The sequence below is a fragment of the Salvelinus alpinus genome, chromosome 11 (genome assembly GCF_045679555.1).
Source record: "Salvelinus alpinus chromosome 11, SLU_Salpinus.1, whole genome shotgun sequence".
NCBI lineage: Eukaryota > Metazoa > Chordata > Actinopteri > Salmoniformes > Salmonidae > Salvelinus > Salvelinus alpinus.
The window spans coordinates 27,318,564-27,334,454 of record NC_092096.1 but is presented as its reverse complement, the minus strand read 5'-3'; the positions used below and the strand labels follow the sequence as shown (position 1 = coordinate 27,334,454).

General features: G+C 44.2%; 1 long non-coding RNA gene across 1 annotated transcript; it reads left to right on the top strand.

The window, feature by feature from the left end:
• Positions 1–371: 371 nt before the first annotated feature.
• Positions 372–13,613, top strand: LOC139533408 (uncharacterized). The gene is made up of 3 exons (XR_011666736.1): positions 372–451; positions 11,960–12,038; positions 12,411–13,613. It is a non-coding gene; the product is annotated as an uncharacterized lncRNA (long non-coding RNA).
• Positions 13,614–15,891: the final 2,278 nt, after the last annotated feature.

Below are 15,891 nucleotides of genomic sequence, written 5' to 3'. Positions count from 1 at the left end.
TGTGTGTGTGTGTGTGTGTGTGTGTGTGTGTGTGTGTGTGTGTGTGTGTGTGTGTGTGTGTGTGTGTGTGTGTGTGTGTGTGTGGTGTGTGTGTGTGTGTGCCTCTTCCTCTTCCCATGCTGGTGTGACATCTGCTGCACAGGAAGTCCTGGGCAGGACAGTAACCTGAGCCAGGCTGGGCAGTGCCCATCTCAGGACATTCACTGCCTGGCACACACTCCAATGCCCTGGCAGGACACAGCAGAATGCTTCATTACCTCACACAGTGACCTGATAACACCTCAACCGTATGTGTGTGTGTGTGTGTGTGTGTGTGTGTGTGTGTGTGTGTGTGTGTGTGTGTGTGTGTGTGTGTGTGTGTGTGTGTGTGTAGGACAGAGCGAGAAAGACGGAGAGACGGAGAGACCTAGAGACAGAGAGAGATGGAGAGACGGAGAGAGGGATACGGAAGGTGAGAGTTGTGTGTGTGTATCACCTCATCTCAAAGGGGAGCGAGAGGAACGAGGGGCCTGCGGAGGAAACGGTCCGTGCTCTGCCAAACGATCCTCCATTTTTTGTCCTGGACCAGTCTGCTCACTGGCCATATGGGCCCAACACGTCAGATACAATAAAGATACAATAAACCACTCTCACACGCTTGGACTTGACACAATACAACTACACCCCATTAGACCAAATGACATGATATGGTCCTTGACTAGTCTCTCAAAGCACTTCATGATGACGGAAGTGAGTGCTACGGGGCGGTAGTCGTTTAGCTCAGTTACCTTAGCTTTCTTGGGAACAGGAACAATGGTGGCCCTCTTGAAGCATGTGGGAACAGCAGACTGGGATAAGGATTGATTGAATATGTCCGTAAACACACCAGCCAGCTGGTCTGCGCATGCTCTGAGGACGCGGCTGGGAATGCCGTCTGGGCCTGCAGCCTTGCGAGGGTTAACACGTTTAAATGTTTTACTCACCTCGGCTGCAGTGAAGGAGAGCCCGCAGGTTTTGGTAGGGGGCCGTGTCAGTGGCATTGTATTGTCCTCAAAGCGGGCAAAAAAGTTGTTTAGCCTGTCTGGGAGCAAGACATCCTGGTCTGCGACGGGGCTGGTTTTCTTTTTGTAATCCGTGATTGACTGTAGACCCTGCCACATACCTCTTGTGTCTGAGCTGTTGAATTGCGACTCGATTTTGTCTCTGTACTGGGACTTAGCCTGTTTGATTGCCTTGCGGAGAGAATAGCTACACTGTTTGTATTCGGTCATGCTTCCGGTCACCTTGCCCTGGTTAAAAGCAGTGGTTCGCGCTTTCAGTTTCACGCGAATGCTGCCGTCAATCCACGGTTTCTGGTTTGGGAATGTTTTAATCGTTGCTGTGGGTACGACATCGTCAATGCACTTCCTAATGAACTCGCTCACCGAATCAGCATATTCGTCAATATTGTTGTTGGACGCAATGCGGAACATATTCCAATCCGCGTGATCGAAGCAGTCTTGAAGCGTGGAATCAGATTGGTCGGACCAGCGTTGAACAGACCTGAGCGCGGGAGCTTGTTGTTTTAGTTTCTGTTTGTAGGCTGGAATCAACAAAATGGAGTCGTGGTCAGCTTTTCCGAAAGGGGGGCGGGGGAGGGCCTTATATGCGTCGCGGAAATTAGTATAACAATGAGAGGGAGCAGACTGGGTATTGAGAGAGCGAGCAGAGTGGGTAGAGTGGGTATTGAGAGAGGGAGCAGACTGGGTTTTGAGAGAGGGAAGCAGACTGGGTATTGAGAGAGGGAGCAGACTGGGTATTGAGAGAAGGGAGCAGACTGGGTATTGAGAGAGGGGAGCAGACTGGGTATTGAGAGAGGGGAGCAGACTGGGTATTGAGAGAGGGGAGCAGACTGGGTTTTGAGAGAGGGGAGCAGACTGGGTATTGAGAGAGGGGAGCAGACTGGGTATTGAGAGAGGGGAGCAGACTGGGTATTGAGAGAGGGGAGCAGACTGGGTTTTGAGAGAGGGGAGCAGACTGGGTATTGAGAGAGGGGAGCAGACTGGGTTTTGAGAGAGGGGAGCAGACTGGGTATTGAGAGAGGGGAGCAGACTGGGTATTGAGAGAGGGGAGCAGACTGGGTATTGAGAGAGGGGAGCAGAGTGGGTATTGAGAGAGGGAGCAGACTGGGTATTGAGAGAGCGAGCAGAGTGGGTATTGAGAGAGGGAGCAGACTGGGTATTGAGAGAGGGGAGCAGACTGGGTATTGAGAGAAGGGAGCAGACTGGGTATTGAGAGAGGGAAGCAGACTGGGTATTGAGAGAGGGGAGCAGACTGGGTTTTGAGAGAGGGGAGCAGACTGGGTATTGAGAGAGGGGAGCAGACTGGGTATTGAGAGAGGGAGCAGACTGGGTATTGAGAGAGCGAGCAGAGTGGGTATTGAGAGAGGGAGCAGACTGGGTATTGAGAGAGGGTAGCAGACTGGGTATTGAGACAGTGAGCAGACTGGGTATTGAGAGAGCGAACAGAGTGGGTATTGAGAGAGGGGAGCAGCCTGGGTATTGAGAGAGTGGAGCAGACTGGGTATTGAGAGAGGGGAGCAGACTGGGTATTGAGAGAGGGGAGCAGACTGGGTATTGAGAGAGGGGAGCAGACTGGGTATTGAGAGAGGGAGCAGACTGGGTATTGAGAGAGGGGAGCAGACTGGGTATTGAGAGAGGGAGCAGACTGGTTATTGAGAGAGGGGAGCAGACTGGGTATTGAGAGAGGGGAGCAAACTGGGTATTGAGAGAGCGAGCAGAGTGGGTATTGAGAGAGGGAGCAGACTGGTTATTGAGAGAGGGGAGCAGACTGGGTATTGAGAGAGCGAGCAGAGTGGGTATTGAGAGAGGGAGCAGACTGGGTATTGAGAGAGGGGAGCAGACTGGGTATTGAGAGAGCGAGCAGAGTGGGTATTGAGAGAGGGAGCAGACTGGGTATTGAGAGAGGGGAGCTGACTGGGTATTGAGAGAGCGAGCAGAGTGGGTATTGAGAGAGGGAGCAGACTGGGTATTGAGAGAGCGAGCAGAGTGGGTATTGAGAGAGGGAGCAGACTGGTTATTGAGAGAGGGGAGCAGACTGGGTATTGAGAGAGTGAGCAGAGTGGGTATTGAGAGAGGGAGCAGATTGGGTATTGAGAGAGGGGAGCAGACTGGGTATTGAGAGAGCGAGCAGAGTGGGTATTGAGAGAGGGAGCAGACTGGGTATTGAGAGAGCGAGCAGACTGGGTATTGAGAGAGGGAGCAGACTGGTTATTGAGAGAGTGGAGCAGACTGGGTATTGAGAGAGTGGAGCAGACTGGGTATTGAGAGAGTGGAGCAGACTGGGTATTGAGAGAGTGGAGCAGACTGGGTATTGAGAGAGCGAGCAGAGTGGGTATTGAGAGAGGGAGCAGACTGGGTATTGAGAGAGGGGAGCAGACTGGGTATTGAGAGAGCGAGCAGAGTGGGTATTGAGAGAGGGAGCAGACTGGGTATTGAGAGAGCGAGCAGACTGGGTATTGAGAGAGGGAGCAGACTGGTTATTGAGAGAGTGGAGCAGACTGGGTATTGAGAGAGTGGAGCAGACTGGGTATTGAGAGAGTGGAGCAGACTGGGTATTGAGAGAGTGGAGCAGACTGGGTATTGAGAGAGTGGAGCAGACTGGGTATTGAGAGAGTGGAGCAGACTGGGTATTGAGAGAGGGGAGCAGACTGGGTATTGAGAGAGCGAGCAGACTGGGTATTGAGAGAGTGGAGCAGACTGGGTATTGAGAGAGTGGAGCAGACTGGGTATTGAGAGAGTGGAGCAGACTGGGTATTGAGAGAGGGGAGCAGACTGGGTATTGAGAGAGTGGAGCAGACTGGGTATTGAGAGAGGGAGCAGAGTGGGTATTGAGAGAGGGAGCAGACTGGGTATTGAGAGAGGGGAGCAGACTGGGTATTGAGAGAGTGGAGCAGACTAGGTATTGAGAGAGGGGATCAGACTGGGTATTGAGAGAGGGAGCAGACTGGGTATTGAGAGAGGGGAGCAGACTGGGTATTGAGAGAGGGAGCAGACTGGGTATTGAGAGAGCGAGCAGAGTGGGTATTGAGAGAGCGAGCAGAGTGGGTATTGAGAGAGGGAGCAGACTGGTTATTGAGAGAGTGGAGCAGACTGGGTATTGAGAGAGTGGAGCAGACTGGGTATTGAGAGAGTGGAGCAGACTGGGTATTGAGAGAGGGGAGCAGACTGGGTATTGAGAGAGTGGAGCAGACTGGGTATTGAGAGAGGGGAGCAGACTGGGTATTGAGAGAGTGGAGTAGACTGGGTATTGAGAGAGGGGAGCAGAGTGGGTATTGAGAGAGTGGAGCAGACTGGGTATTGAGAGAGGGGAGCAGAGTGGGTATTGAGAGAGGGGAGCAGAGTGGGTATTGAGAGAGGGGAGCAGAGTGGGTATTGAGAGAGTGGAGCAGACTGGGTATTGAGAGAGGGGAGCAGAGTGGGTATTGAGAGAGGGGAGCAGAGTGGGTATTGCAAAGAGAAGAACATTGAGAGAGATATTAATGAGAGAGTAAAGTTCGATTGAGAGAGAAAGAGAGAGAGAGTGTATTAAAAATATGTAAAGAAAGAGAGAGAGAGTCTTTCAGACAGAGGAAGAAAGAGAGAGGGATGGAGAGAGTGAGCAGACTGGGTATTGAGAGAGGGAGCAGACTGGTTATTGAGAGAGTGGAGCAGACTGGGTATTGAGAGAGTGGAGCAGACTGGGTATTGAGAGAGTGGAGCAGACTGGGTATTGAGAGAGTGGAGCAGACTGGGTATTGAGAGAGTGGAGCAGACTGGGTATTGAGAGAGTGGAGCAGACTGGGTATTGAGATAGGGGAGCAGACTGGGTATTGAGAGAGCGAGCAGACTGGGTATTGAGAGAGTGGAGCAGACTGGGTATTGAGAGAGTGGAGCAGACTGGGTATTGAGAGAGGGAGCAGAGTGGGTATTGAGAGAGGGAGCAGACTGGTTATTGAGAGAGTGGAGCAGACTGGGTATTGAGAGAGTGGAGCAGACTGGGTATTGAGAGAGTGGAGCAGACTGGGTATTGAGAGAGGGGAGCAGACTGGGTATTGAGAGAGGGGAGCAGACTGGGTATTGAGAGAGTGGAGCAGACTGGGTATTGAGAGAGGGGAGCAGAGTGGGTATTGAGAGAGGGGAGCAGAGTGGGTATTGAGAGAGGGGAGCAGAGTGGGTATTGAGAGAGTGGAGCAGACTGGGTATTGAGAGAGGGGAGCAGAGTGGGTATTGAGAGAGGGGAGCAGAGTGGGTATTGCAAAGAGAAGAACATTGAGAGAGATATTAATGAGAGAGTAAAGTTCGATTGAGAGAGAAAGAGAGAGAGAGTGTATTAAAAATATGTAAAGAAAGAGAGAGAGAGTCTTTCAGACAGAGGAAGAAAGAGAGAGGGATGGAGAGAGTGCAGGAGTAGGGTTCAGAGCGGGGGCGACCAGACAATGAAGGGCTGTGGTGTCATCTGCTGAACGGGTCAGGTGTGTGTGTGTGTGTGTTTTTTTGTGTGTATGTTGGCTGCTCTTCAGTATCAGGTGTCTGAGAGGACAATGGTCCATCGTTGTATGGAAGGAAGATTGTATAGAGGTCCTGGAAGTGGGGACGGAGAGGGGGAGAAAAAAGGGAGTAAAGAAAGACAGAGCAGGTGGTATGACTCACTAGCATCAAATCAAAGAAACAAAGCAACAGTGGTCGAGAGAGACAGAGACAGAGACAGAGACAGAGACAGAGACAGAGACAGAGACAGAGACAGAGACAGAGACAGAGACAGAGACAGAGACAGAGACAGAGACAGAGACAGAGACAGAGGGGACATTGTCTGACAGGCCAACCAACCTGCACATGTCCGTCACTTAATCTCCAAAGTACGCATTGGAAATATATACATTGTTATGTCATGCCAATAAAGAACATTTAATTGAATTGAAATTGATAAAGAGATAAGGAGAGAAAGAGAGAGAGAGAGAGAGAGAGAGAGAGAGAGAGAGAGACTACAAATTCCATCTAGACACCATTGCCCTAGAGCACACAAAAAAACGATATATACAGTTGAAGTCGGAAGTTTACATATACTTAGGTTGGAGTCATTAAAACGTGTTTTTCAACCACTCCACAAATTTCTTGATAATTGACACTACAGGGGGTGCTGTTTCAACTTCGACATTTTGCTTTCCCAAATTAAACTGCCTCGTACTCAATTCTTGCTCGTACAATATGCATATTATTATTATTATTGGATAGAAAACAATCTCTAGTTTCTAAAACCGTTTGAATTATGTCTGTGGGTGAAACAGAACTCGTTCTGCAGCGAAAATCATGACAGGAACTGCGAAGATCTGAAAACGATGCTCTGTTCTGAGATCAGTTTAAAACTCTGTATGTGTCCTATGGGTCGACATGAACTGCACCCGCCTTCCCCTGGATGTCAGTAACCAATGAGAATTGGAATGGAGTGTCTACGTAGATCTCAGAGCTTATAAAGCTCCAAGGAACGGAGGGACCTCTCTTTTTGTCGTTCGTCATGACGCGAAGCAAGACCTCAGGATGAAATTTTGGAACGCTCAGTTATCGGCCTGAGATATATCCGTCTGTAATTTAATTCGATATAGGTGTTAGAAACATCATAACGAAGTTATTTTAAACCGAGTTATATCAGTTTATGCGAGTATATTGCTATTTTCGGAATTTCCTTAGTATTGCATTTTGAGGATTGGGCATGTCTGCTCCACATGGCTATTGTTAGCTGCTAATTCCGAAGTTGAAGACGACGTTTTACAACCAAGCAACGATTCTTTTGGACAAAGGACACCTTGCCCAAGATTCTGATGGAAGCTCGTCCAAAAGTAAGAGCTATTTATGATGTTATTCCGTATTTATGTGGAAAAATGTAAAAGTGTTTGGTCGCCATTTTTGCAGGCACTGGTCTGGCTGTAACGCACACTGTATGTCTAGTAACGTTCATTTTAAAAATCTAACACAGCGATTGCATTAAGAACTAATTTATCTTTCATTAGCTGTCCAACTTGTATTTTTTAGTCAAGTTTATGAATAGTTTTCGATTAGAATAGGTGCTTCACCAAGATGGCGCCGGACAGTTTGCTCTAAGTTTTGGACACTATTCTCATTGTATAACCACGATTTGTGCCGCTAAATATGCACATTTTCGAACAAACTCTGTATGCATTGTGTAATATGATGTTATAGGACTGTCATCTGAAGAATTCTGAGAAGGTTAGTGAAAAAATTAATATATTTTGGTGACTTATACTAATCGCTATGTTTTTGCTTGAATCAATGCTGTTGTGATGTTTGCTATTGTGGTAAGCTAATATAACGTTATATTGTGTTTTCGCTGTAAAACACTTAGAAAATCTGAAATATTGTCTGGATTCACAAGATCTGTGTCTTTCAATTGCTGTACGCTGTGTATTTTTAAGAAATGTTTTATGATGAGTAATTAGGTAATACACATTGCTCTCTGTAGTTATTCTAGTCGCTTTGGTGAGTTTTGTGATAGTGGCTGCAATGGTAAACTATGATTTATACCTGAAATATGCACATTTTTCTAACAAAACATATGCTATACAATAAATATGTTATCAGACTGTCATCTGATGAAGTTTTTTCTTGGTTAGTGGCTATTTATATCTTTATTTGGTCGAATTTGTGATAGCTACTGATGGAGTAAAAAACTGGTGGAGTAAAAAAATTGTGTCTTTTGCTAACGTGGTTAGATAATAGATTTACATATTGTGTCTTCCCTGTAAAACATTTTAAAAATCAGAAATGATGGCTGGATTCACAAGATGTGTATCTTTCATCTGGTGTCTTGGACTTGTGATTTAATGATATTTAGATGCTAGTATTTACTTGTGACGCTATGCTAGGCTATGCTAGTCAGCTTTTTTACTGTGGGGGGTGCTTGCCTATAGTTTTGGCAAGTCAGTTAGGACATCTACTTTGTACATGACACAAGTAATTGTTCCAACAATTGTTTACAAACAGATGATTTCACTTATAATTCACTGTATCACAATTCCAGTGGGTCAGAAGTTTACATACACTACGTTGACTGTGCCTTTAAACAGCTTGGAAAATTCCAGAAAATTATGTCATGACTTTAGAAGCTTCTGATAGGCTAATTGACATCATTTGAGTCAACTGGAGGTATACCTGTGGATGTATTTCAAGACTTACCTTCAAACTCAGTGCCTCCTACCTTGACATAATGAGAAAATCAAAGATATCAGCCAAGACCTCAGAAAAAAATGTAGACCTCCACACGTCTGGTTCATCTTTGGGAGCAATTTCCAAACTCCTGAAGGTACCACGTTCATCTGTACAAACAATAGTACGCAAGTATAAACACCATGGGACCACGCAGCCGTCGTACCGCTCAGGAAGAAGACGCATTCTGTCTCCTAGAGATGAACGTTCTTTGGTGCGAAAAGTGCAAATCAATCCCAGAACCACAGCAAAGGACCTTGTGAAGATGCTGGAGGAAACAGGTACAAAAGTATCTATATCCACAGTAAAACGAGTCCTATATCGACATAACCTGAAAGGCCGCTCAGCAAGGAAGAAGCCACTGCTTCAAAACCGCCATAAAAAAATCCCGAATACGGTTTACAACTGCACATGGGAACAAAGATCGTACTTTTTGGAGAAATGTCCTCTGATCTGATGAAACAAAAATAGAACTGTTTGGCCATAATGACCATCGTTATGTTTGGAGGAAAAACGGAGAGCCTTGCAAGCCAAAGAACACCATCCCAACCGTGAAGCACGGGGGTGGCAGCATCATGTTGTGGGGGTGCCTTGCTGCAGGAGGGACTGGTGCACTTCACAAAATAGATGGCATCATGAGAAAGAAAAATATGTGGATATATTGAAGCAACATCTCAAGACATCAGCAAGACATCAGTCCGGAAGTTAAAGCTTGGTCGCAAATGGGTCTTCCAAATGGACAATGACCCCAAGCATACTTCCAAAGTAGGGGCAAAATGGTTTAATGACAATAAAGTCAAGGTATTGGGGTGGACATCACAAAGCCCTGACCTCAATCCCATAGAAAATGTGTGGGTAGAACTGAAAAAAGTGTGTGTGAGCAAGGAGTCCTACAAACCTGACTCAGTTACACCAGCTCTGTCAGGAGGAATGGGCCAAAATTCACCCAACTTATTGTGGGAAGCTTGTGGAAGGCTACCCGAAACGTTTGACCCAAGTTAAACAATTTAAAGGCAATGCTACCAAATACTAATTGAGTGTATGTAAACTTCTGACCCAATGGGAATGTGATGAAAGAAACATAAGCTGAAATAAATCATTCTCTCTACTATTATTCTGACATTTCACATTCTTAAAATAAAGTGGTGATCCTAACTGACCTAAGACAGGGATTTTTTACTAGGATTAAATGTCAGGAATTGTGAAAAATGTAGTTTAAATGTATTTGGCTAAGGCGTATGTAAACTTCCGACTTCAACTGTACCTCATTCTAAACAACAGCTCTACAGGTAACTTCCACAAAGCTGTGAACGATCTGAGAGACAAGGCAAGAAGGGCCTTCTATGCCATCAAAAGGAACATGAAATTCGACATACCATTTAGGAGCGGGCTAAAAATACTTGAATCAGTTATAGAACCCATTGTCATTGATGGTTGTGTGGTCTGGGGTCCGCTCAACAACCAAGAATTCACAAAATAGGACTAGCACCAAATTGAGACTCTGCATGCAGAATTCTGCAAAACATATCCGTAAAACACCAAATAATGCATGCAGAGCAGAATTAGGCCGATACCCACTAATTATCAAAATCCAGAAAAGAACCGTTCAATTCTACAACCACCTAAAAGGAAGCAATTCCCAAACCTTCCATAACCAAGCAATCACCTACAGAGAAATTAACCTGGAGAAGAGTCCCATAAGCAGCTGGTCCTGGGGCTCTGTTCACAAACACAAAAAGACCCCACAGAGACCCAGGACAGCAACACAATTAGACCCAACCAAATCATGAGAAAACAAAAAGATAATTACTTGACACATTGGAAAGAATTTACAAAAAAACTGAGCAAACTAGAATGCTATTTGGCCCTAAACAGAGAGTACACAGTGACAGAATACCTGACAACTGTGACTGACCCAAAATGTACAGACTCAGTGATCATAGCCTTGCTATTGAGAAAGGCCGCCAAAGGCAGACCTGGCTCTCAAGAAAAGACAGGCTAAGTGCACACTGCCCACAAAATGAGGTGGAAACTGAGCTGCACTTCCTAACCTCCTGCCAAATGTATGACCAAATTAGAGACACATATTTCCCTCAGATTACACAGACCCACAAAGAATTAGAAAACAAATCCAATTTTGATAAACTCTCATATCTATTGGGTGAAAAACCACAGTGTGCAATCACAGCAGGAAGATTCGTGTCCCGTTACCACAAGAAAAGAGCAACCAGTGAAGAACAAACACAATTGTAAATACAACCCATATGTATGTTTATTTATTTTCCCTTTTGTACTTTAACTATTTGCACATGATGACAACACTGTATATAAACATAATATGACTTTTGAAATGTCTTTATTCTTTTGGAACTTTTGTGAGTGTAATGTTTACTATTCATTTTTAATGTTAATTTCACTTTTGTTTATTATCTACTTCACTTGCTTAGTCAATGTAAACATATGTTTCCCATGCCAATAAAGCCCCTTAAATTGAAATTGAAATTGAGAGATTGTGTAGAGGCAGACAGACCAGAAGAGGCCCGACGTGGCCTAGCTCAAGATGCCCCTACATCCACCTTCATTCTCCCCACAAAAGAGTCTCCACACTGGGAGGGAGAAACCACTGTACACCCTCCCTCCCCAACACTCCCCATCCACATCCACACAAACACAAAAGGGACTAACACGGAGCAGCCAAACAGGTGCCGTTTTGCCCGGAGGTTGCGGAGAACAGAGAGGGTTTGGCCACTTGGTGCGTTGCGAGGCCGCTTGAGAGGGCTTTTGGGGGTTGTCATGGAGACAGGGCTAAAAGAACATAACGCTTGTTTTTGGAAGAAGAGATGAGCAGAGAGAGGAGGAGAGAGAGGAGAATAGGAGAGAGAGGAAAAGAGGAGAGAGAGGAGAAAGAGGAGAAAGGGAAAACGTTCTATTAGTTCTGCAGAAAATGGCTGCAGGTTTGACTCTCATCCTTTCAACTCCACTATTCTTTCTCCTCTCCTCTCCTCTCCTTCGTTTGCTTACACTGTGTTCTCCTCACAAAACCAACAGTGCCTCTAAGGTTAAACAAACAAACCGAAAAACAACCTTACTGGTGAATACCCCAGGTGGTGTGGGTTGCTAATCCTAATCACTTATGGAAAAGAGAGAGAGAGTTAGCAAATAGGCTGTCAAATACTAAATGCGAAAATATGAATCACAGAGGAAAAAACACAACATGGATTGCCGTAGGCCTACTTCAGAATCTCAATGCTAAATGCTAATAGCATTCATCAGAGAGAAGAACACTGAAATGGATTGCTGTTCTTCAGATTCTCACTGTTAAATGAAAATCACTAATAGCACTTATGTTAATAGTGAGAAAGAACACAAACATGAATTGCTCATTCCCAATGCTAATAGCATTCAACAGAGCGAGAAAACACGTGAATGGATTGTCGTAGGCCTCTATCAGATTCTCAATGCTAAGCATTTAGCATTTATCAAAAAGCAAGATTCGCTTACACAAATGAATATGTAAGTGCATCATAAAATGGCTTCTTTTCAAGAAGAGCATATAACATCTCTCAGAGGGAGACAAAGCAATGTTCCCTGAACTCAAGGCCCTAAGTGATGGTGCAACCGCCCGCCTGCAGATGTGCCAATATTGGAAATCGTCACCTTGTCTCATGGGGACCGGTGACATCACCAAAGGACCTTTAATAACCCTTAACAACCCTTCACAGTGTCTGGGGAGAGAAGGTGAACGAGGTCTCCGGGAGAGGCAGGAGTGACCAGGTTCGATTGGCGATGATTGCGCAACAGGTGAGCAACATGTTGGCAACATCACAAAGGCTGTTGAGTGCTGGTAAGTGAGTTGTTGCCATGGTGTTCTATTTGGAGAAAGCCAGAGCTCTGATTGCTTCTGTGTGTGCGTAAAGACTGTTTATCAGAGTATATGCTGTTACCACTGGAGAAGGCGTTGTTGATGGAGTGTGTGTGTACGTGTTCTCTTCAAACGTACAGGCAACCACAGGCCTACTATATAATACTTTGTGTGTGTGTGTGTGTGTGTGTGTGTGTGTGTGTGTGTGTGTGTGTGTGTGTGTGTGTGTGTGTGTGTGTGTGTGTGTGTGTGTGTGTGTGTGTGTGTGTGTGTGTGTGTGTGTGTGTGTGTGTGTGTGTGTGTGTGTGTAGGCTGTGCTGGGGTGGATGCCAGCGGCGCTGTAGCCTTGTCCTGAGCTCCAGCCATGACAGCACGAACACAGAGCAGCAGGGGAAGAATGGGAGGAAGCCTGGCCCAACACACACACAAGGAATTTGGGGGGGAATTCTTTCTTTAGAAATGTTTCATTCCCGAGAATAAATCACTTTTCTCCCGTGTAACCGAGTATTTCCTGGAACTGGAAGAGTACTTCAAAAGCTTATAAAGCATATAAATAGGCCTTTGTCTGGATTTGTTTAGAGCTTTGATGGAAAATTCAAGCCTGATGCTACCTGAGCCTAATGAGCCCTACATTGAAGATATTTAATGAGCCCTACATTGAAGATATTTAATGAGCCCTACATTGAAGATATTTAATGAGCCCTACATTGAAGATATTTAATGAGCCCTACATTGAAGATATTTAATGAGCCCTACATTGAAGATATTTAATGAGCCCTACATTGAAGATATTTAATGAGCCCTACATTGAAGATATTTAATGAGCACTACATTGAAGATATTTAATGAGCCCTACATTGAAGATATTTAATGAGCCCTACATTGAAGATATTTAATGAGCACTACATTGAAGATATTTAATGAGCCCTACATTGAAGATATTTAATGAGCCCTACATTGAAGATATTTAATGAGCCCAAGCCAAAAAAAAAGGCCAAATGATTGTGCCGTAGATGTAGCTATGCTCCCTGGGTAAATCATTGAAACTAGCTCCAGTAGGCTAATCTTTTTCAGTGTGATCTGTATTACTGCACTGTATTGTATTGTATTGTACTGTATTATATGGACTGGAATCTTTCAAACCATGATAAAGCAGGGAGAGAACATGCGATTCTGGTGCAGCACACACGGCAAACAAAGTTCGGCTAGCGAATTTGATTTTCATTTTGAAATATAATAGGGACAATTTGTATAATTAGTAGGCTGATTCAAATATACCTTTTATAATATTTCCTCTAATGTTATTAGTCTACCTCCTCTTTCTCTCTCTATTGTTGCTTCAGTCCTTCCTCGCTTTCAACAGTTAAATGAAATAAGTTTTGTTGTCCTTATCTTCATCATTCCAATGACATTGTTGAATTATATAGGACTAGAATTAGATGCAGAATGCTTTCACTTCTCTTCACAATGATGTAATGGTTATGGGTCTGAATAAATAACTGCTATAACCTACAGCCAATGTGCATTTGCTCTTCTTTCAAACTACCTGTGAGTTCTATTGGCTGAGCATATTTAACATTCAGCAAAGAGCTTGCATCCCTCTTCCAATAGTCTATTGGTATAAGAAATGACAAAAAACATAATGTCTAGCAAGATATCATAGTGTAGCTTTTCCTGCATGGGACTCCAAGAGCTAAGGAGACTTTTTTAAGGAGAGAGTCCAGCTGAGCACAGGTGTGTGTGTATTGCGCAAGAGACAGAGGCTGTAAATTAGAAGCTTATTATGCATAATCCATTATTAATTAGCTAAATATAAGGCTAATACTGCATTGAATGTATTACCTGAATGAGGTAGGGTAGAACATCTACAGTTGAAGTCGGAAGTTTACATACACCTTAGCCAAATACATTTAAACTCAGTTTATCACAATTCCTGACATTTAATCCAAGTACAAATTCCCTGTCTTAGGTCAGTTAGGATCACCACTTTATTTTAAGAATGTAAAATGTCCGAATAATAGTAGTAGTAATAGTAATAGCAGAATGATTTATTTAAGCTTTTATTTCTTTCACCACATTCCCAGTGGGTCAGAATGTCACGGCTGTTGAAGGAGGAGGACCAAGGTGCAGCGTGGTCAGCATACATTTTCTTTATTTAAGAATGACGCCGACAAAAAACAATAAACCATACAAAAACAAACCGTGAAGCTCAAAGCCTATGTGCCCTAAACAAAGTCAAAGAACGGTGGGAAAAAGCTACCTAAGAATGGTTCCCAATCAGAGACAGCGATAGACAGCTGTCCCTGATTGAGAACCATACCCGGCCAAAACATAGAAATAGAAAATCATAGAAACACAAAACATAGAATGCCCACCCCAACTCACGCCCTGACCAAACCAAAATAGAGACATAAAAAGGATCTCTAAGGTCAGGGTGTGACACAGAAGTTTACATACACTCAATTAGTATTTGGTAGCATTGCCTTTAAATTGTTTAACTTGGGTCCAACGTTTCGGGTAGCCTTCCACAAGCTTCCCACAATAAGTTGGGTGAATTTGGGCCATTCCTCCTGACAGAGCTGGTGTAACTGAGTCAGGTTTGTAGGCGTCCTTGCTCGCAAACGCTTTTTCAGTTCTGCCCACAAATATTCTATAGGATTGAGGTCAGGGCTTTGTGATGGCCACTCCAATACCTTGACTTTGTTGTCCTTAAAACTTCTTAAGGCTAGGGGTTCCGCCTCGACAACATCCACTGAAAAGGCAGAGTGCGAAATTCACCAAATTAAAGCTTAACTTCTTGTTAATCTACCCATCGTGTCTGATTTCAAAAAGGCCGTACAGCGAAAGCACACCATATGATTATGTTAGGTCAGAGCCTAGTCACAAAAAACATACAGCCATTTTCCAGCCAAAGAGAGGAGTCACAAAAAGCAGAAATAGAGATAAAATTAATCACTAACCTTTGATGATCTTCATCAGATGGTACTCATAGGACTACATGTTACACAATACATGTATGTTTTGTTCAATAAAGTTCATATTTATATCCAAAAATCTCAGTTTACATTGGCGCGTTATGTTCAGCAATGTTGTGCCTCGAAAACATCCGCCGAATTTGCATTGAGCCACATCAATTTACAGAAATACTCATCATAAACTTTGATAAAAAGATACAAGTGTTATGCACAGAATTAAAGAGATACTTCTCCTTAATGCAACCGCTGTGTCAGATTTCAAAAAAGCTTTGCGGAAAAAGCACACCATGCAATAATCTGAGTACGGCGCTCAGACACAAAAACAAGCCATACAGATACCCGCCATGTTGTGGAGTCAGTAAAAGTCAGAAATAGCGTTATAAATATTCACTTACCTTTGATGATCTTCATCAGAATGCACTCCCAGGAATCCCAGTTCCACAATAAATGTTTGTTTTGTTCGATAAAGTCCATAATCTATGTCCAAATACCTACTTTTTGTTAGCGCGTTTAGTTCACAAATCCAAACTCAGTGGGCAAGTCCAGGCGAAAGTTCAGACGAAAAGTGCAAAAAGTTATATTACAGTTCGTAGAAACATGTCAAACGATGTATAGAATACATTTTTTGGATGTTTTTAACATACATCTTCAATAATGTTTCAACCGGACAATTCCTTTGTCTTTAGAAATGCAATGTAACGCAGGTCGCTCTCACGGCCACGCACGTGACCAGCTCATGGCCTTCTGCCAGACTCCTTAGTCAAACAGCTCTTATTCTCTCCCACTTCACAGTAGAAGCCTGAAACAAGGTTCTACA